Raw genomic sequence first — 23209 nt, 5'->3', positions numbered from 1 at the left:
TTATATACATTGTCACCTCAGTGATTTGGCTTCAGATCTAGCGTCTGCAAAGCAAGAGGTCAGGGTTAAAGAACAGCCAGAAGATTCTTGCCTTTGGGACTAGCAGGGATGAGAAGGATCTGCCCTTCTGGATTCAGGGGAGGGAGGAGGTGCAGCTCACTTCCCTCTGGAGCATTCCCCAATAGCTTCCTAGTAGGAGGCTCTTGCTACAGCTATGACAACAGTAATTATAACCTCAAAGATGGTAGAATAGCCAAAACAGTAAAGGTCAGTATTCAAAAATGGGAGAATCCTCTGGAGCTATTGAAGACCCTCTGGGAGGCTGACAGTACGTAGAAGACATGAGTCTGCTTGCTTTAGAAGTTTCTCTTAACAATGACAAAAAGGATTTAAGACAGCAGGTCTAAAAACATGCACTGTTGGAATCTAAGGGAGAGGAAAGGAAAAATGTGAATCATCATTAGTCATTATAAGGAAATAAAGGTATATGTTCTGAATACAGATGAAGCCCTTGACAAAAGGAATGACAGCTACTGAAAAGACAACAGAGCTCTCAAGCCTCCCTTATAATGATGGCACTACAATTGGGTTTTACATGAAGCATAGCCTGCTTGCGCCTTATTTGTCATTTCTGAATCAGCTAGGGCCTGACACATTACTGCTCCAACTAATAGCTTATCATTGAGCTTACAAAAGGTTAAAGTTCTCTTTATTTATAGATCACAAGAGCAGAGCAGCAGTGAAAGACAGTACTCACTATTCATGTCCATTTCTTGCAATTGTATCCTCAAAATGTGACACCAGCTTTTAGCCAAGGATGTTGTTAGTACTCATTCATTGTGGTGACTGTGCAAAGGTGTGCTGAAAATTTTTTACATAAATTCTTGCTAGAGTGTGCACGAACCCTTACTTCAGATTTCACATGCAAGTTAGACTGTAGGAAATTAGTTCCAAAACCTCATCTCATTGCCAAGTGTAGTGGTCACAAATCGTATTAGGTGGGTCTCACTGCTCTCCACCCCCATCCTGTCTGTTGTCTCTTCCCCTCACTAACTTTTTGCCTTCCCTGATTCCTGTCTTCATGCAGGGATGAAGGATGACTTCTGTCTTCCTCTGGGATCCAGCTCAGCTTGTTCCTCTCTCCAGTCTCTCCAGGAATCACAGTGTCGACTGTCTTTTTCTAGACAAACAAAAAGAACAAGCAGTAATGAAGTTTTTAACACTCTCAAGACAGTGACAGACATTTGTCTCTTGCCAAGAGACTTCAGTGTGAGGGCTGCGCAGAAATTGTGTATGTAATAATCTCTTTTAATTGGATCACAGCATAAGACCAGGAGGAATCATTACATTATTTTGTCTGACATCTCGTATATCACAAACCATCGTAACTTAGACCATCCCACTGCAACCCCTTTATGTTTTACATTAGACTAAAACAGAACTAGCAAGGTAACTGGAAGAAATGAGGAAATGTAGAATACCATACTTCCTTTGGTAGTCTGTTCCACTAGTTAACCGTCCATGAAAATGAGCGTTAAACACAAACACTTATTTCCAGTCTAATTTTTTCTTACTGCAGCATCTTTCCCTTGGTTCTTTTTTTTTTTTCCCCACCCCACCCACTTTTTTTTTTTTTTTTTTTAACAGGATTAGAAAACCCTTAAGTAGGGTTTCTGGAGTATTCTCATAAATCTAGAACCAAAACACTAGAACCAAATTGCCAAAAACATTCTCATGACTCTCTTCTGTACCAACTCCAATTTTTTAACATCTTCTTCAAAACACATAAACTCAAACTGAATCCCATTCCAGTATCAGACTCCTGAATACAATGTTCAGGAACAGTATAAAGATGATATGAAAAAAGACATTGAGGAAGTATATGTAACAATCTCACTGTGTGTGAGAGAGACAATATGATTTTGTAGTTAAAGTGCAGGATGGGAATTCAAATGTCTGTGATTTAGTTCTCATTGTATTGAAGACTATTATGTAAACTCAGGTAATTATTTTTTCAAAATTTTTTGATTTTGTTACACCAGATGTACTAAACTGCAAGTAGTACTTTCTCAAGGGTGTTGCAACATTTAATTCTTTACACTCTCTAAGTGCTTTGGGGTTCCTATCTGAAATCATTATTACTATTAATATTCATGTATCTCACCATATTTTTGTTTAAGTGATATCAATAAAGGTATTCTAGAAATTATGATTCTATCTTTGTGAAGTACTTCTTTGTAATCAGAAATAATATTCAATAAAATTGAAGAGATAGGAGCATTTTTCTGATTTCAAGTCTGAAAATCAAAAGTTTGAAATACAGAAACAACCCTTAAGAAGAGACTTCATTTTCCCCTTTAACAAGGAAGTCCAATATATTTATGCATCTCTACTCATCCAGTATAATTAGTCTATGTACACAAACAGAAATACATATTTATGTACAAAGTTTAATTCTAAGGTTGGAAGGTGTAATAGAGCCTAATTTTATTATACTAGATATTTTTCCTAGAGGTGCATATTGATTTCACACTGTCAAATAAACTGCAAAATACATTATAACAAAACAATTAAAACTGCTGATAATTATTACAATTAACTCACTGCTTCGTACTAATGGAATGTTCAAGCATCCGAGAATTCATGATTATCAGAAACTAATGGATGTTCCGAAGAGAATGTCATTTTCTGTAGCAATTTGTTCTTGGCCAATTTAATGTTCCCTCAAAACAGTTTTCCATTCCCAAATGTCTCATTTGTGGCTTTGCAAAGGAAAGGATCATGACAGTATTGTTTCAGTTCTTATTTTGTCTTCAGAAGACTTTTCATTTTACTGTTATGCCAGGAGCATATAATCCAAAAGAAAAATTAAAATAAAAATAATAAATACATAAATAAAAACTTGAATCATTTTATACATTCATTTTTTAAATATAACTGGAAGATTGTCATTTACAGCAGTGATAAATATGAACTAATACTACTGAAGTGTATACAGTTTGGGCCAAAAGAAAGACACTGAAATTTGGTTCCTTCTTATTTGGCAGCATTTCTGTGTCATGTGTACAACTCTGGTTGCATGAAATCTCTTTATTATAAACCTCTTGATCTGTGTTGTGCTGCTATAACATTTGGGTGTTTTTCCAGTGCCTGACAGTAATGCTGCTCTAGCATTGCAAGAACAAGCATCCAAATGGACTTCAGCAATTCAAATCCAAACAGTGCCTGCAGTAGCCCTTTGATAGAAAGAGCAAGTTGGGAACAGCAAGGGACAATCCCTCCAAGCTTAATTCTGTCCACATGCATTTTTTGCACTTGCAATGCCAGCTGTATGTCAATTAAATGTTGCCCTGAAATGGTATCTTTTCTGCAGGGAGTCATACAGCTGATTTGGCAACCCCTGTATTATGCCACTGTAAAAACTCATGATACAACAATTTAATCTGTAATTTACTTTATGAAATACTGTTATGAACTTTTCAACAGGGAGTACTGTGATCAAGGATGGCATCAATTCTATAGGACACCTGTTTTACAGAACAAAACTTCTCCAGTGACAAATATCTTGGGAAAACACATTTCTGAAAAGCTACAGTGTCTGCAAAAGCATAAGACAATTAAATTCCTTGCTGAGATTTGTATTTCCAGTATCTTAATTTTGTTCTTTGGAGAAATAATGTAGTTAACAGGAACAAGCAAATACTATTAATTATTTCTTCAGCATCACCTGTGTGTTTTTGTGTATTGAACCAACAGGAGAACATGGCTTGTGACATTAGGGTCTTACATTCTTTTACAAATAAGCAATATAATTCAAATAAATGAGCCATCAGAGCCTTGCGAACCTTCCCATAGAAAACACAAGATAGTGAATGAGAAAAAAAGCTTCATATCCGTTCATTAAATATGTTAAAGTTATGATATATAAGATTGTAGACATAAGAGATATGTTTGAAGAATAACAGAGTTTCTGAATTTTTAAATAAAATTCTCAATAAGCTGGAGCAGAATTTCCAAGGATTACTTTAAGACCTTTAATCTTTTTTTAAAGCAGGAAATACATTAGTGCTTTGCTGATTTTTAAAGCAGGAAATGTATCAGTGCTTTGCTGAATCAGGGCCTAAAAGAGCAATCCAGTCACACTCTGGGACAAAAATATCACAGTGTGTAAAATATCCGTAATGTGATTAAAAAGAAAAAGGTCATTTTGAAGCTTAAAAAAAAAAATAAGAGTTGAAGCTTTGAAATGTTTCTACACATAGGGTAAGGAACATACAACTTCACTCAACATTCAACGCCACTAATATGTTCATCTACTAACAGTTTAGCTAATAACACAGCTTGAACAGCTTTGTGTCACTGGGGATAGAGGTAAGGAGCAGGTAAGCACTCCCCCCCCCCCGGATTTAAATGGCCGAACACCTATTAAATAGAACACCTTACAAAACACCTATTAAATAGATATAGATATCTTCATGCATGACAAATCTAGTGACCTTCTACAACAGGGCTATAGCACTGGTGGGTAGGGGAAGAGCAACTGACATTAACTACCTGGCCTTCTGCAAAGCATTTGACACTGTCCCCCATGTGACAACCTTGTCTCTAAATTGGAGAGACATGAATTGATGGATGGACCACTTGGTGGGTAAGGAATTGGCTGCACTCAGAGAGTTGTGGTCAATGGCTCAATGTCCAAGCGGAAATCAGTGACGAGTGGCATTCCTCAGGAGTTAGTATTGGGACCGGCACTATTTAACATCTTTGTTGGTGACGTGGACAGTGTGACTGAGTGCACCCTCAGCAAGTTTGCCAATGACAATAAGCTGTGTTGTGCAGTTCACAGGTTGGAGGGAAGGGATGCCATCTAGAGGGACCTGGACAGGCTTGAGAGGTGGGCCTGTGCAAACCTCATGAAGTTCAACAAGGCCAAGTGCAAGGTCCTGTACCCGGGCCAGGGCAATCCCAAGTACAAATACCAGCTGGGTGGAAAATGAATTGAGAGCAGCCCTGATGAGAAGGACCTGGGGGTGCTGGTGGAGGAAAAACTGAATATAAGCTGGCAATGTGCACTTGCAGCCCAGAAAGCCAAGCATACCCTGGGCTGCATCAAAAGAAGTGTGGCCAGAAGGTTGTGGGAGGTTCCCCCTCTGCTCTGCTCTCATGAGACCGTACCTGGAATGCTGTGATTAGCTCTGGGGCCCCCAGCACAAGAAGGACAGGAACGTATTGGAAAGAGTCCAGAGGAGAGCCACAAAGATGATCAAGGGGCTTGAACATCTCTCATCTGAAGACAGGCTGAAGGAGTTGCAGTTGTTCAGCCCACAGAAGAGAAGGCTCCAGGGAGACCTTATATCAGCCTTCCAGTACCTGAAGGGGGCTTAATCCCTTCCAACCCAAACCATTCTATGATTCTATATGCAAGTGCAGAGTACATTGCTGAGGGTTGAATGCAAATGCCAGCTATTGATTATTGACCACTGAACATATTTGTGCCTGTGGGAAACAACAGGGAACTGAAAAACAAGTGAGAGAAGTGTTGATAATTCTTTAGACAAAGCACAGGAGCACTAGGTCTACTCTGCATTGAAGTACAATGCAGATGCCACAGCTAACAGATACCAAAGCCAGGCATCCTCATCATGGCATGCTGCTATTATGCATACCTGAAGGAGGAACCAAGTCAAGTATCTCAGCAAGTCTGTGGTGAATATTAAGATTTTAAAGACAGTACTGAATAAGGAAAGATTTGGAAGCAACCGAATTCGCCTGTTGTTGGAGCCTAACTGTGCTCACAGAAAGATGGGCCTCGTTTTATCAAAGTGAGCAGGGTGGGAAGAAATAAACATCTGTCTTTGTCATGAACTTCTCCTCCTAATGGGAAGATTCCATAATATCCAAAACAAGGGTTTGTCCTTTTAAATCGCGTAATATATTTCTGCCAGAAGGCAGGAAGAACACCTAGTAAATTCATGTAACCAAAATGTGTCTCTACATCTGCAATATTCACTTAGAACCCAGTGTGCCAATTGAGATTGCCACTTTTTGTGACACACGTTATGTCTGGCTGTATATTTGTACTGCATTTAGCCAGTGGAACTGTGATTTTGTCTTGAGACTGTCTATACTGTCACAGTACAAAACAAAACAAAAATAATCTATTTCCTCTTAATTTTAAAATGGGAACGTGATGTTAAGTAAAATGCAGGTGAAAATTTGGAAAAGACTATGAAGCTTTTGGAGGACTTTGGAGTACCCAGTGCTAGGATACAAAAGCCCTATTACTTTTGTTTTCTCAAAGTATAAATGTGGGCTAACATCTTTATCAAATATCTGGGAACAGTTGAATTGTACTACAATTTCTAGCACAGTACTCTTCTATGATCTTTTTTTAACTACAGACTGATTCCTCCCACCCCTTTTTCAGACTCCACAGCCAAACTGTCATAAAGAGTTGCTAAGACTGATTCACATTTTAAGAGTACTGTGGATATGTAAAACATGAATTAGTCTTGCTAAGAGAATTAGAATCAGAATGTAAAGAAAAAAGAAAAAAGAAAAAATTACTTTGTCAAGCAGCTGTGATGTTCACTGTAGCTTCAGTATCAAATTCAGCTTTTGGGCTTACTTCTTCACTGAAATTGCATAATGTACAACGCAGCAGACTGAGACCCCACAACGCGCATCTTTCACTGCTGAGTTCAATTAGACATGTCCTAGGTTCACAAGCTTGGCAGGCTCAAACAAGTTATTTCTGTTTTTAAAGCAATCTTTCTTTTTTTTTTTTTTTTTTTTTCCTTCAGAAGTAATTTTCCCAAATGTACTCATGAATCAAAGACTGCAAATGTAAAGCATCACATCTCAGTTCTGGCATCTCAGTACCCTTCTCAGACCCAAAGGTCATTATCACATTCAGGGGTCTGAAATGCACATAACACACATTCTAACACTGGCAATGTGACAGAATAAGCCAGGAACTAGCAGATAAAGACATGGGTCATCACAGATCCCTGGAAGAACAGCAGGGGGTATTGAAGGTAAACACACTAACATGTCCCAGCCTAGCTGAATTTCAGCTGAAAAATGAGAAAATGAGTACAAAGATTTTTTGAAGTCTCATCTGAGTCATATGACACCATTAAATGCAGAGAAAACCTTTCTTTCCTAACACCAAGACAGTTGAAATCAGCTTTATTAGATGAGTTTTTAATTCTTCATTGTTCACTGCAGAATACACTTCCCTAAAAAACTTAAAGCTGTTGGCCACTGAAGCTAAAAAGATTGCTAGCTATTGATAACTGCGAAAGACTCTTTAATTTGGGCATTTATGAAGGACACAATAAAACAAAGAAAGACAGCTGAACGACTTCTTACCTCCTGCAGTGAATTTTAAATACCCAGAGAAATAAAAGGTTGTCATCTCTTCAGGCCGTTTATGGTCAGACTTGTAGATTGGCTGAAGTAGTGTGCTGTGAGAGTGTGGGGCTGAGAGAGAGTCAAACTCCTGCTTTTTGCTTCCCTGCTGAACAGAGGCTCAAACAGGTCACAGAGGTGAATCGCACAGAGCTTTTGATGGAGTGTTTAAAACAGGGAAGTATTTTCCATTGTTCACCTCACTTCTGTAGGCATACAGAAAGCGTATTTGTGTTGCCAGTGGGAAAAGACTTGTCTTTTTACCACAAAAGCATTCATCTCCCATTTTTTCCATGACCAAAATACTGACGTTAACTCACCACAGAACAAATGTGATGGATGCAAGAGTAATCAAGCAGTGACTGAATCTGATGAGTGCATTTCACATCTGAGACTAGTTTCCCATTCTCCATCCCAGGCTGAAGTAACTGTGAATTATTTTAATTAATCTGCCATAGAATATCATAGCATAAATGAGTTCAAAAGATTTCGATACAATCCACAGCACATCACAAATATCACCTTCAGCTACAGCCATTTCTGTAGCCTTAAACTGGAGAGACATGCAGATAAGATGACAGGTGTAGCATAAAAGAAAAAAATATAATAGAAATCAATTACAGTCAACTAATTTTTCTTCCTTAAGCAAAATTTTATTATAAAAGAGAAATTAGTACAACAAAAGTGGCTGTAATTTCCTTAATGATTGAAAGATCTACATGTTTTCTCTAAAAACTAAATTTCACTCTTTCAGAGTAAATTATAAATAAATTGTTTAGTTTTTCATGATTGCTATAGTGCATCATATTGGAAACTGTGCCACCTGCACTGAGAAATACATCCAGTAACTCATGTCCCAAACAATCAAATGTAATTAATATGATAGTCACAATTAATATGATGTTTTCTTACCTAAGATGAAGCAGGCAGATGGGGACAAGAGTCTCACATGCATTTGGTACCAAATAATAAGAATCTGCAAAGAGATTTTTTGCTTGACTTGCTGTTTACATATTTGGATAAGTACATTTTATGTGTGAGTAAATTAGAGATCAAGACATGCCATAAAAATTCTAGCATGGTAGTCTCTCTCCTTCAGATGTAAAATATATAATGCATGTAGTCCACCATTATCCTGTCTTAAGAAAGGAGTCACCCATTTCAAGGCATCTAAAAAATGCCATTCTCAGAAATGTAATAGATTACATACTTAGTAATACGAATCCTTTTCAGAGGTCCAATTAAGAAATGAAATAGACAATAAATGTATTTCCTACTTCTTTTTTCTTTTTTCCCCAGTCTAGAAATCTAAGTCCCACAGAGTTTTATTGTGCTAATGGCTATGCTACCAGCGATAGTAAGCATGGACTGCCCCTGCCACCCCTTTCTGAGAACAGCTTTCACAGACTTCTGTACAAATGCTACATCCTCTCTGAGTGCATAATCAGATGTTGTACAGCACCTTTTTTACTTGTCCATATTGGGTTATGTCCTACACTAATAGCTTATATCTGCTGCACGGAGTGGAATCTAAAGCCCAGGGAAAAGTACTTCCACTCCCTGTTCAACTCAGGGAGGTTCCAACAAAAAATGCTGAATCTGTGAGATGTGTTAGCAGTCCTGTCCCTTCCCCAGACAGAACTCTAAATCAGGGCTGTTATTAGGTACTTCCACCTAGGCTAAGAAGCACAGAACCTAATCATCAGTTAGCCTTTGAAAAAGCTAAGTAGAGCTCACACCTAAAACAAGGTCTTTACAAAAAGGAAGAGATTATCTATAGGCCTTTTACAGCACAGCCTTTTGATTCAAGTGTTTACACATAAAATTGGATTCTAGGCCCATTTTGACCCAAGATTAAACCTTCAAACCCTAATGCCAGAACTCTCAGCTCCAGACTACAGCCTAGTGGCAGTACGGAAAAAATGAAAGAGGAAAATACTTTCTATCTTATTTACTGAAACTGAGCCTTTGTGAATCAAGAATTAAGGTGCCAAGACAATAAAAACACGTAAGAGCAGAGTCCAGTGATCCACTACCTTTTCCCAGGGATATTTATGGTCTCTATTCAATGATTAAAATGTAAAGTGTAATGTGTAAAACATACTGGGAGAAAACAACAGTGCCAAGAGCATTGCATTGTCATCATCCAACAGTTGGAAAAATATGAAGAGAGCAGTGAGAGTATAGAGAGAGAAAGAGAGACTGTAAAATATCACTTTAGAAGCAGAAAGAGAAATAATTTATACCATTCCACAGGTGGTAAATCTGAGGCAAGATATGGGATGGCTCATTCAATTTTATGCAACAAGTACATGGCTGAGCTAAGACTAGGAGACTCATTCTAGAGACACAAAATCTGGAATGATAAAATGGTTTGGCTGGAAGGCACCTTAAAGATTGTCTAATTCCAACCCCCCTGCCATGGGCAGGGACACCTTCCACTAGACCAGCTTTCTCCAGGGATGGGGCATCCACAACTACTCTGGGCAACCTGGTCCAGTGCCTCACCGTCCTCATAGCAAAGAATTTCTTCCTAGTACCTACTCTAAATCTATCCTCTTTTAGTTTAAAACTGTTAGTCCTTGCCCTAATACTACACTCCCCGACAAGGAGTCCCTCCTGCTTTCCTGCAGGCCCCAGTTAGGTACCAGAAAGCTGCTATAATGTCTCCATGGAGCCTTCTCTTCTCCAGGCTGAATCCAGCTCTCGGAACTTGTCTTCACAGAAAAGGTGCTCTATCCTCGTGGCTTTCCTCTGGACTCTTTCTCATATGACCTTGTCCTTCTTGTGCTGGGGGCCCCAGAGCTGAATGCAGTACTCCACGAGGGGTCTCACAAGAGCAGAGAAGAGGCTACCAGCTAGCCTCAACCAGCTAGCCAGGCTTCTTTTGATGCAGTCCAGGATACAGTTGGCTTTCCGTGATGCAAGCACACATTGCTGGCTCATGTTGAGTTTCACACCCCCAGGTCCTTCTCCTCAGGGCTGCTCTCAGTTCATTCTCCGCCCAACCTGCATTTATGTGGATCTTCTCCATGGTCTTGCCAGGCACAGAGGTGAGACTGTAGTTTTCTGGGTCTTCCTTTTTTCCATTTTTAAAAATCAAGGTAATGTTTCCCCTCTTCCAGTCAGTCGGAACGTCACCAGACTGCCCTAATAATAAGAGAAAAGAGAGAAGAGACAAACCAGTTCCTAAAAAAAAAAAAAAAAACAAACAAAAAAAAACTTACAACTAGGATGACCAAAAGACAAAGTGATTCTCTGAAAAAAATGGAAATAACATCAGCAAAAAGTAGAAGAATTTTTCCTCTTGAAGACATAAGTAGTGTAAAAATGATTATCAAACAACCTTATTTTGTTTTCTGCTTTTACCTTTCTGGGCCCATCTTATCTCATAAAGTTCAGCCAGTGGAGAAATAATTACTGTATTTTTATGAACAGGTTAATTTTTGAGCTTCCATGTGTGGTGGTTACACTCGGGTGGGCAGCCAAGCTCCACCACAACCACTCTCTCAGTCCCTCTCCTCAGAGAGAAAGTGGGAGAAAATATGATGCAAAGTGCTGAAGGGTTGTGATAAAGACAGGGAGATCGCTCAACCATTATCGTGATGGGCAAAACAGACTCAGAGCAGGGAGACAGTAAAACTTATTGCCTCTTACTAACAAGCTAGAGAAGTGAGAAGCAAAGAAACAAAAAACACCTTCCTCCTCCACCCCCCCTCGCCCCCCCCCTTCACCTTCTTCTACCTCCTCCCCCGAGTGGTGCAGGGAGGCGGGGGAATGGGGGCTGCGGTTTGGCTACAGCACTTCGTCTCAGCTGCTCCTTCACGGTCACTCCCTGCCCCTGCTCCACCTGGGGTCCCTCCCACGGGATGCCGTCCTTCCCGAACTGAGCCTGCGGGGGCTGCCCACAGGCTTCAGATCTTCAAGAACTGCTCCCCCATGGCTCCGTACCACAGGGTTCATCCCCCAGGAGCAAACTGCTCCAGCACGGGTCCCCCACGGGCGGCAGCTCCCCCCAGACCCCCTGCTCCTGCGTGGGCTCCTCTCCACGGGCTGCAGCTCCGGCCCGGGGCCTGCTCCTGCGGGGGCTCTCCATGGGCCGCAGCCTCCTCCAGGCCACATCCACCTGCTCCACCGGGGGCTCCTCCACGGGCTGCAGCGTGGAGATCTGCTCCGTGTGGGACCCATGGGCTGCAGGGGGACAGCCTGCTCCACCAGGGGCCTCTCCACAGGCTGCAGGGGAACTGCTGCTGCGTGCCTGGAGCACCTCCTGCCCTCCTGCTGCACTGACCTGGGGGCTGCAGGGCTGGTTCTCACTCCTCTCTCTTCACAAGTTTTTTTTTTTCCCCCCTTTCTTAAATCTGCTCTCACAGAGACGCAGACAGCTTTGCTTATTGGCTCGGCTCTGGCCAGCGATGGGCCCCTTATCTAACATGGGGCAGTTTCTGGATTCTTCTCACAGAAGTCACCCCCATGGACCCTGCTACCAAAACCTTGCCACGTAAACCCACTACACGATGATATATGAAAGATACAATCCTTCCTGTAAATTGGGTTCCTGCATATTTTGACTCTTTCATTAGAGAGGGTCTCTATCTCTCCTACAAGTTTTTCTACTTTCCACTGAATAATTAGCATTGAATTAAACCAACAGTCAGAGTGACCCTGCTCTTCGGATAGCTTTGAAATAGAGGACTCAGGACAAGATCTAGTCCTAGATCTTAAGCAATTTATTCTCTTCTTTCATGGACATTTTCTTTGTCTATATAATCATGTTATTTTATTCTAAATGTTACCTTGAGCCATAATAAAATACATTTTATTTGCTGGTGCAGTCTGCCTTGACAGATTGAATAGTGCAGTGGCAGTAATCCTTTTTCTTCACTACTACTTGGCTGTCTTCCTTCAATTACTGTGTCATCTCCAAAGTTTACCAGTGATCATTTCCTGTCTGTTTGTTTTTGTTGTTTGCTGTTTTGTTTTGTTTTGTTTTCCTCCTCAGGTCATTTCTACAAATGGGGAATAGAGTCAGTCTTCTAACAATGGTAGAAATGCAGCTGTTCATACTTATATATACAAGGGGTGACTGTCTACTTCTGATAAATTCATATGAATTCATATTAATTATATTTCCTAATAGGAATTCTGTGATAGTAGAGACTCAGATGAGGCACTGCTATTAAAAACTCTTTATCAAGTGGTTGTAAGTGGTGTAACTTCGGATCAAGTGGTTGTGAGTGACTCAGCAGAAGTGAAGGGGAACCAAATAAAAGCACCTCTGTAATTAAGGTTTAAATTCAAAAGAGAAAACTTGCAAGAGTGGAATTGAATGTGGCAGAGACTTAGAATCTGACTTAGTAATAAGTACAGGAATTTTCTTCAATTTTCATTACAAGCAAAGTAAAGGAAACTTGTAGAAAAGAGCCTCAGATCTAAGGGGATGAATAGTGTCTTTAAAAGTAAGAAAAGCAGTAAGGCTGCAAGAAAAAGAAAAGGGTTTAATCAGTAGCAAGAGTTGTGTGTTACAGGTCAATATGTTTAGAGAAAAAGTGAGAACTGCAAAAGCCAAGATAAATTACATCTTGCAAAGGATATTAAAACAAATACTGAAAAGTTCCTTATCCACATAATTAAAAATAGATCAAGGAAAGAGATTAAATATAATCTAGACATGACCCCAAAACTGAATTAATATTTTGCCTCAGTTTTCAGTAAAGTTGAGGGCATTAAGCGTACCAGAAGAGGCAAGCTAGTTTTTAGAAATCAGGGTCTGCAAATGTAAATTACCATAAGTAAGATGCAGAAAAAAAAATATATATACATAAAAAAAATTCCCTCTAGATATTCAATGCACTCAAAATGGAGGACAGGATAATCCCTATCAGAAAGATGAAATGATATCTCATCTAATTTTAACTCTTTCAGAGGGGTGTATCTGTTGTTTTCAAGCCAGATAGCACCACCAGAGTTGAGGAAAAAAAAAAAAGTTATTTGTATAATTATCATTATGTACTAATTTAGAACTAATTTGAAGAAAAACATGAGTTAAGATATAAAAGTAAACATAAAATAAGATTTAAAACAAAAACAAAAACAAGCTCATTAAAATTATGATAGCCAGGCTAATAGACTAGCTAGATATTCTTTGTAGATGATTTTAAATGACTAGCAGATAAAAGAAATGAAGGAGAAGTGACAGATATGGACTGCAAAAAAGAATTTGATTTAGTAAATTATACTAATAGAAATTAAAGTGAATAGTATAGAGTACAATGTAATGTAATTTGGAATGAATAACAATGCTCTTGCTATCAAACGGGAGTTCCTCAGTTTGAAAGAATGTAAGGGTAAGAACTGCATTCAGTTAGTCACAGGATGACTATAGGCTATGAAGGCGATGCAGCTGCAAAACAGGCAAACTTAGGATGCATTAGACCAAATATTTCTAGGCAAGAATAGAAATCACAAACACCATTGTACAGTATACTAGTAAAGACCTGTGTGTACTATCATGCACAATTTTTGCCATTCATGATAAAAAGTATTCATTCACACTAAAATGGGTACAAATAAGAGTTTGTAGGATCACTGGAATTATGGAGAGTATCTCCTGAGATAAACATCCAGTGTTTTCTCATAACAAAATGAAAGCCAGAGGAGGCTGTGACTATTCCCTTCAAGTGCATCAGGGATAAACACCAGAGAGAGAGAAGAAATACTTAAACAAAAGGATGATCTTGGAACAAGTACAAATGCATATTATCTAGCTATGAATACATTTAGTTTGGAAATTAAGAAAAGGTTTCTAACACAGAGGACTCAGTTTGTGGAACTGCTTTTCAATAGGAATGAGGGGGCAAAAACCTAACTTTTTTAAGCAGATATTTTAATGAAAGGTGTCATTAGGACAAAGCTGCCTCTGTCAGCTGAAAGACTTAACCCTTTGATTCTTATACCCCTTGCTCCTAACATCTATTAGTTTAATCTGATGCTTAATGGAATTATATATCTCTTATTAAATGAAAAATCTCTGTTTTGTTAGAAATAAGAATACAATTCCATTTTATTCAGGCAGACATTCACTCTGCAGAAATGGCACTACTGGAACACAAATAACCTAATAATGACACATTATTAAAAAAAAAAAAAAAAGGCACACACACACAAAAGAATACTATGGCAATGACTGAACATATATGGACATAGGAATTGTGATAATTTTTGTTCTGACTATGTCTTGTACACTATTTCCCACAAGTTGATATTTATATAGTATATGGAGCATAATAACATCCTTGTAAATAATCTTTTGATTGCCTCATAGATTTAGATTAGATTTCTGTCCCAATAAATAAATAAATAAATAAATAAATAAGGACACAATTTCTGCTGTGAAGTGTTTGACTCAAGATTAGATTCAAAAGTTTACTAAAGGACCTCGTGTGTAAAAGATGTTATCAAGGCTCAAAAGGCAAAGACTGCTTGCCAGATCTGTTGGCCTTATATTTTCTTCTTAGGAAGAAGGCAAAATATGCCATATGTATCTCATATACTTATACTTTCACATTCCACAGCTGATTTGGTATGTCAAGAGAACTAAAGAAAAATACATTTTTAGAGCATAAGAGTTCAAAAGAGCATTTAACAGCATTTGTCTGAGCAAAAGGGTGACACAGTCAACTGAAGTCCAAATAAAAGCCATGGAACAGAGGGAGCTGCAGTTTAATTACTTGCTCTGAAATACTTCACAAGTGAACATTTTTCATTGACAATCCTTCCTAGGTGCAACTCAAGAAGGAACATTCTGTTAAAATTGACACCTAATGGCCCTTTCATTTTCTGGAATATAAAACTGAATAAAGTGAATATATATATATATATTATTATTTTTTCTTTTTTTAAGGTCTTAGGTTCTTGCATCCAGTTTCTAGACACCAAGGGCACACTTGTTTATATTAGGTTATCAACTAGAAATTCAAAAATCTCAGTTTGATAAAGTTTTGAAAAGGAAAGACTAGTTAGTGGTTTTGTACAAAGTATTACAAAAAAATTTAGAAGACCAATTGAAGAACCACGGAGACGTTGCGTAATGCTTTCTTTCCAAAAAAAAAAAAAAAAATCAGGCCTACTCACTCATGTTTAGCCACTATACCTTCCATTTCTTCTATAAATGCAGTGTAGTATTTCTGCATTTTCAGATGAGCTATTGGTTTCCAACCAGCATGACACAACCCCACACCTTCAAGCATCTGATTCAAAAACATATTGAAATTCTTAAATATTTTAGGAACAGACATAGATGTGATAAAGAAAAGTCAGTTTGGCACAAAATTTCAGTTTTTCAATGAAAAATGGCTGGTTTGATTGCTATTGTTCGGAATGTTCCTTTATTCAAACCAATTTGTTTATATATGTGAATAAAAAAAGTAATTTATGTCTCTTAAGAAAAGTTCCTACACTTTTTACCTGCTCTGCTGGATTAATCATAGGATGGTGTTTTTTGTTGTTGTTGGTTGGTTGGTTGTTTTTGTAGCAAGGTTTTACTGAAAATTAAATTGATCTACAGAGTTTCTCACAGTAGCAATTTGCCAAGCAAGGATATCATCAGGACCCATATAAATGAATAAAAGCGTAATATCAACATTGTTTAGAGACAACATACAGTCTCTAACTCTAAATTAACAATGAGATTATATGCCTTAATGACATGATTGAAGAACACACCTTCAAATTCTTATTTTGAAAATGGTATGACTAAATTAAATAATTCTACTGTGACATCACCACCCATGTCCTTTTTTATAAACCTTAGTGCTAAATAGCTATTTCAGTGATTCAAATATCTGAATAATTCACTATCCTGACATGATGAACCATTCACAGTGACTTCATGCCTCCTGTTACAAACACTGAAAAAGGTGCTTAAAAATGACAAGGCTTTTTCTTGTTTTATTTGACAGAAGTGATCTCCTTAAGAGGAATATTTTTTCTGAGACTTTATATTCTGTGCTAGTTCTCTGATACCAGAGCTAGGATGTTCTAAAGAGTAACTCAGTGTGAATTGCGGCAGTTTTGAAGAAAAGGACAAAATATCTTAAAAATTAAAAACATTGGGTGTCATTCCCACCAAAATTCCCACCAGAGGCTGTCTGCAGATTGATAAAACTACAAATTACATAAAGCTAAACAGTTCACAAATAAACTCCTTTCAATGAGAAGCACTGATTTTTCTTTCTCCTATTCAGCCCAAAATGCAAAATTTCCTATCTATCACAAATCAAATAAGATATGTTTGTAATGTAAAACACGGTAGTCATAGCAGCAGAAGAGTTAGTTGGAATTTTGTCTTTGATTTTGGTGGTGTCAGGACTTAGCCCATGATGACAGTGCTTGGAAGGGAGAGGGGCTGCAGTTAAGTGCAGACAGGTGACTTAATACCATCTTGCAACATACTTGCTATAAAGGATCCTGCCCCAGGCAAGAAAACCCTAATTTTACAAGGTGCCATGAACACAGGTTAGAGACTACTCATGTTCTTTTCAGATATATAATACCGGTGACTTTTCCTTAATTGGAGTAAAGGTCTGATTATCCTCAGAGACACCTCAATGTGTTTCTTCAGATCAGACTTTAATCCCTGTGCTGATCCATCATTTCTTGCTTCTATTTTGCTTGACAAGGCCTTGACCAAAGCCATACTCCAAAATTCTCTAATCAAGAGCATGTAATTTATTACTCACGAACAACTCGGAGACCTCTGCCACCACCAGTGAACCATAGGTCATGGATCTTGGCATCATATTAGAGCTTGATACCAGCCAAAAAAACTCTCAGATCGCTTTTCAGATCAACACATAAGCAGACGCACTACTTAAACTGCGCACACAATATTATCATCTTAAATAAAATCCATCTGATTTTGACTGCGTGTTAGCTGAACTGTGGATACAACACAAATGTGGAAACAATGTGCATAAACTCACTGATTGCCTTCAAGGTAAGATTTATGTCTACTTTTCTAGGTAGAAAGTACTCACCCAAGAAGGCAAAGGAGTAATCCCATACTGTAGCTTTCTCTGTCCTCTGCCAGAGCTGGATTCTAACTTATCCCCTAAAGAGCCCTTTTGGACAAGAACACTACTAGAGGCAGCAGAATAACTCTTTAACATAAATGTAACATTTAAGATCACCTTCTGTCTCTGTGCTAGCAATGCTAACTCTGGACTTTCAGTTTTTCCTACTGTTCCACAAAGCTTACTGAAATTCCTCTTTTAAGGAAGTATTCATAAAGAGAAGCTGTAAAATGTGTTTGAATGACCCATTAGCAGGAAGAGAAAAAAAAAAGTTTGAACATAACCCCATCTGTTTTTGAAATGTGGGCTATATGTGGGCTATGTTTGTTGTTATATATGTTTTTGTTTTTTCATTGTTGTTTTAACCAGTAGTTGATGTGATATTTCAAAAGTTCATATATTAGTTTACTTATGGTCATATAAAAGGAACTGGTTTCAAAAGTGAAACTGACCATTCACTATATTACATACAGCTGTTGTTAAGTATTTTCTATAGTAGTTACACTTTCAATCTCATTTGTTACCTTAATTCTATTCCTAATTAAATTGCTGTGAAATTATATGTATGTGGTGCATCTTGAACCTGTATTGCTCAATAAAAATGTTGTTTTTAAAAAGCCAGTGCATTATATTCATACTATCACTAGAAATCCGTACTGTGTTTATAGAGCTTTAGGGCTTCTGATGACTGATAGTCAATGCAACTACAGCATGCATGATGTAAAATCTGAAATGAGTTTTAATGTTCAGGGCTTAATTTCATGAAGTACTACTGCTACAGGGGGAAAAAGTTTACTGGAAGAATGCAAGATTTCTTCATTCTGTGGTTCTGTTGCAGATTATTTCCCTGTCATGATGTATAAAAGAAGGTCATTTCTCAAGGAAAAAAAAATAATGAAGAAGAAGAAGAAAAAGATAAGGTCAAATGATGTTGACCTGATCTCATTTACACAAATTTTACACTTCTACATCAATAAAGCTACTTTGACTGTCACTCTTCATGGATCAGGATTGTGTTTCCCTGTTTTAATGTCACTGTATCTGTGTTGTTTTGTTTTTGTTTTTTTTTTCCTCCTCTTCATTGTTCTCTCTCGCTAATGTCAACTTCATTCTTTTGTCATATTCTGAGGAAGATGCCAAAGGAAAGCATCATTATTGAATACAGAGGTCTTCAGTGACTCAGCTCCCAAACCTGGGAAAATTGAGGCACTGATATTTAAATACAAATTCCTTCATTTGACAAAGGCAATCTGGCAGTCCTTTACCTGCCAGAATAACAACTCCCAGTTTAAAACAAAAATGAGCCTTTTGGATTGCTGGGGGTTAAACCAAGCTGCCAGGAAAGTCAGGGGAGAGGATCTGACTCCCAGATGCCTCTGCTAGAGAAATTAATCCTGGAGTTTAGCATCTGGATTCTTCAACTGCCAAGCTCGCCCCAGTCGTCTGCTTCATCACTGGGCCAGATTAAAAGAGAGTGATGAGCAGGAGCAAGTTCTGCACCATCCGTGACAAGAAAAGAGGAAAAAATAATAATAAAAAAAAGAAGCAGAAACAAAAAAACTTGAAATCAAGCGTGTCTTGCGAAACAATGGCCTGCTTTAAAGCTGTGTCAACAAAGCCAGTCAGGTCTGTCGGTTTGCTTCTACAAACAGTATGCTGGTTAAAGGTGGCAAATTTGCGTAGGTTCATCCCATTAGGGTGCCACCTGTCAAGTTTTTCTTTGAGCACACATGTTCATTAAACGTATTTTGTTTCAGGTCGATAGCAGCCCTCATCAAGTATTCCACTCTCACATGCATCCCACACACTCGTGTAATGTGATTTCAAAATACAGATGGGCTCTACCAGATAAACTCAAATCCAGATCTGGACTTAGTTCCCCTTACAAAGTTCAGGCATGTTATATTCTGGGGATTTGAACTAGTCTCATCATAGTTTGGAGTCCATCTGTAAAGTTGGATATGTATTCAGATTTTAAAATCTTCGCTTTTTAATTCATGTCAAGATCTTAATATTTTTATTCATATAAACATAGGGTGCTCAGGAGCAGATTTTACTTTTTGCTTATTGCTACTTCAGGAAGAAAAACTTTGTAAATCCAATTACACCATTTTGGAATCTAACATTTATAAACCTCAGGGGAAAAAAAATAATCCTTTGCTCTTTCTCTTCTCAAAACAAACTTTGAGAGCATCAGTCGTATCATAAGAAAACAAACAAACAAACAAACAAACAAAAAACAGGACAAAACATCACTGATCCTTTTACTATATTGATGACAGAGATGGAGTGGATCAGCAAAGTGAAATAACAAAACCCTCAAAGGACCCTCAAAGATAATGAGTTCCCTGGTGAGGTCTGTCTGATTTAGAGGAAGGAAAAATTTATCCATCTCCATAGTTTTAGTAAGACAGTTGGAGTTTTGTGCTGCAAGCTGGCTCTGTATTTGTTACATCTGAGGAAGATGCTGTCTTTGTAGATGGAAATGCATCTCCTTGAACACGAGAATCTACTGTGGGGAAGAATAATTTACTTGTCTGTTTATAGAGAGGCCAGGGTACATTGAAGTTGGTGATAAGAAAGAATGAACTCTGGGAGAAGTAGTGGGATGAGAAACCTGTAAATGCCATTTGGCTGTTCTTGCTACTGCTGCTGACGTAGCTTTTGCTATGTCAATACATAAGCATACAAAGGAAATTAGAGTGCTGTGATCAGATGAATAGAAGCCCTTCTTTCCCCCATAAAGACCACACAACAGAGCACATTACTTAGTCTTTCGCAATAAAAGTCTTTTCGTAAACATTTTCTGCAAAATATGTTGTCTTGATTACTGGTTTGACAGCAGCATTGTGTCATGACCAGACTGTATCCAAAATACCCCCTCAGTGTTAGGCGTCAGCTGATGTGTGTAAACACAAACACAAACGAAAAGCAGAAATCTGCTACGATTACTTCAGACAACAACAACAACAACAAAACAGAAAAAAAAGATAGATGTGTATATATATATATACCTTTTTTTTTTTTTTTAGTTTGTGCCTTACTCTGTGAAGAATGGTTTGGGTAACACAGCTGAGACTTTCAAAAGCTTCCAGTGCTGCTAAGTGACAGTTTTTAAGATGACATAATTTAAAGAAAAACTATTTTAAAGAGCACTGAGGTAAAGCTGTTTTAAAAATGCAGTTTTAATTTTCTTAAGTAGGAAAATAGAAGATCTGTGTTATCCAAAAAACTACTCACTTTGAAAACACTGGACTACGCTCCTGAATCTTATCACTTACATATAGCATAGGTAGAGTTTATTATATTCGCTATTGCTATAATGGAAATGCATGTGATTAAAAATATTTGGGCTAACAAAAAGAAATGTTTCTACATACAGAAAAAATGATTTTTGCAGTAATAAAATCTTACAGAGTAGAATTTTCTCCACCTATAGAGATTCCTCTTTCAGAATCTTTTAATTTTTCAGAAAATTCTTCTTCTCAGATTCTTGGGGGGAAAAAATATATATATATATATATATATATATATTTTCCAGTCCTCTTTCACCAATGAAAATGTAAGAAAATTTATCCATTATTTTCATTATCTATATATATTTTTTTTGTCATTGAACAAATGAACAGAAGTAAAGCAAATGAGAATTAACTAATTTGTACATAAATGCAAAATGTTCTAACAAAAAGTATATTTATGTTATGTATTTGTCATGTGAACATAAAGATAGTTGTAAATAATTGAAGTAGTTGGGGCTAAGAGAGGAAGTTCTCCTTTACTCCTTGTTATGCTAGTTTTACTGTGGACCAGAAGTAAAAAATCTTCCTGCTCCAGAAGATTTGGCCTTTTCTCAAAAACGAAGCTGCACAAACTCTACTGGAATAAATATCTGAATAACACACTGAGGCAGGCAGAGAAACACATAGGAAATGGGGAATTTTAAATGCAAATGAAGCCCAGCAACTTATGAGAGAAATAAGGAACTTTCTCATAGCAGAGATAAATGAGAGGGATCAAGATTTTATTGAAATTGTTCAGTTTAAAAGTTGCTTGGTGAAAAGCAAGATAAACTTTTTTCCTAGATTGACTTCATTTCTGATTTTTGTTTGTTTGTTTGTTATACTTATGACAAAACACAGCTTTAAGGATTCAAAGATATAAAGATTGATCTTGGTATCTTTCAGTATTCTTTCTGTAAGAAAAGAAAGGAACAGTTCCACTCTATGGCCTACAATGCTTTTATAAGCTCCTTAAAGCAAGCACAAAAGAAACTGACATAATTTAGGCTATTTGGCTGTAGAATGGAAAATAGTACAGAAATTATCTACCGAAGAAAGAAAATCTCTACTCTTTCATGATGATGTTAAAACTAGACTTGATAATATGGGACACCTAGATTATTCAAAGTAAATGGAACAAACTACAGCTGGTGCTAATTCTAGAATTTTAATTGAAAAATCTTAAGTATGGATTAATATTGTTGAATCATGTAATTTAAATCAAGCTTCGAAATTTATTAGCTGATGAGATATGTTTAAGAGCTGGCAGAAAAGCTCTCAGAATAAAACCTGTTTCCTAATCAACTCAGAAACACATATTCTATCAAGCAGATGAGTCAAACTGTAATTTAATAAATTCAAATACACAAACTGGAGATTACGAATTGCACTTTTGAAACGGGGGGACGTTGTCTAAATCCACAAAATATTGCATGGATTATCTATTCTATACTAGTTCCTTTTCATTGTAACCCAGTTTACTGAACCCTAGATGTAACTACCTGTTCTGAAGAAAAAGTCTTCATATAGACTTCTATTAGAAAAGACTGTGTAATGTTCTTTGCTGTGCGATCTTTCAGGGGTAAAGTAGGGTAGGGAAGGGAAGGGAAGGGAAGGGAAGGGAAGGGAAGGGAAGGGAAGGGAAGGGAAGGGAAGGGAAGGGAAGGGAAGGGAAGGGAAGGGAAGGGAAGGGAAGGGAAGGGAAGGGAAGGGAAGGGAAGGGAAGGGAAGGGAAGGGAAGGGAAGGAAGGAAGAAGGGAAGGGAAGAAGGGAAGGGAAGAAGGGAAGGGAAGGGAAGGGAAGGGAAGGGAAGGGAAGGGAAGGGAAGGGAAGGGAAGGGAAGGGAAGGGAAGGGAAGGGAAGGGAAGGAAGGGAAGGGAAGGGAAGGGAAGGGAAGGGAAGGGAAGGGAAGGGAAGGGAAGGGAAGGGAAGGGAAGGGAAGGGAAGGGAAGGGAAGGGAAGGGAAGGGAAGGGAAGGGAAGGGAAGGGAAGGGAAGGGAAGGGAAGGGAAGGGAAGGGAAGGGAAGGGAAGGGAAGGGAAGGGAAGGGAAGGGAAGGGAAGGGAAGGGAAGGGAAGGGAAGGGAAGGGAAGGGAAGGGAAGGAAGGGAAGGGAAGGGAAGGGAAGGGAAGGGAAGGGAAGGGAAGGGAAGGGAAGGGAAGGGAAGGGAAGGGAAGGGAAGGGAAGGGAAGGGAAGGGAAGGGAAGGGAAGGGAAGGGAAGGGAAGGGAAGGGAAGGGAAGGGAAGGAAAGGAAAGGAAAGGAAAGGAAAGGAAAGGAAAGGAAAGGAAAGGAAAGGAAAGGAAAGGAAAGGAAAGGAAAGGAAAGGAAGGAAGAGAAGAGAAGAGAAGAGAAGAGAAGAGAAGAGAAGAGAAGAGAAGAGAAGAGAAGAGAAGAGAAAAGAAAGAAAAGAAAAGAAAAGAAAAGAAAAGAAAAGAAAAGAAAAG

General features: G+C 38.2%; 1 long non-coding RNA gene across 5 annotated transcripts in view; it reads right to left on the bottom strand.

Moving 5' to 3' along the window:
- Positions 1-8055: 8055 nt before the first annotated feature.
- Positions 8056-23209, bottom strand: part of LOC310880950 — a 57548-nt gene continuing 42394 nt past the window's right edge. For all 5 annotated transcript variants that reach the window (XR_014572008.1, XR_014572009.1, XR_014572010.1 and 2 more), the window contains one exon: positions 8056-10563. This is a non-coding gene — a long non-coding RNA (uncharacterized lncRNA). The remainder of the gene's footprint in view (positions 10564-23209) is intronic.

Source organism: Anser anser (genome assembly GCF_964211835.1).
Source record: "Anser anser genome assembly, chromosome: 1".
Lineage (NCBI taxonomy): Eukaryota > Metazoa > Chordata > Aves > Anseriformes > Anatidae > Anser > Anser anser.
Note: the sequence above shows the minus strand (reverse complement) of the source record. Positions and strands in the feature narration are given on the sequence as shown.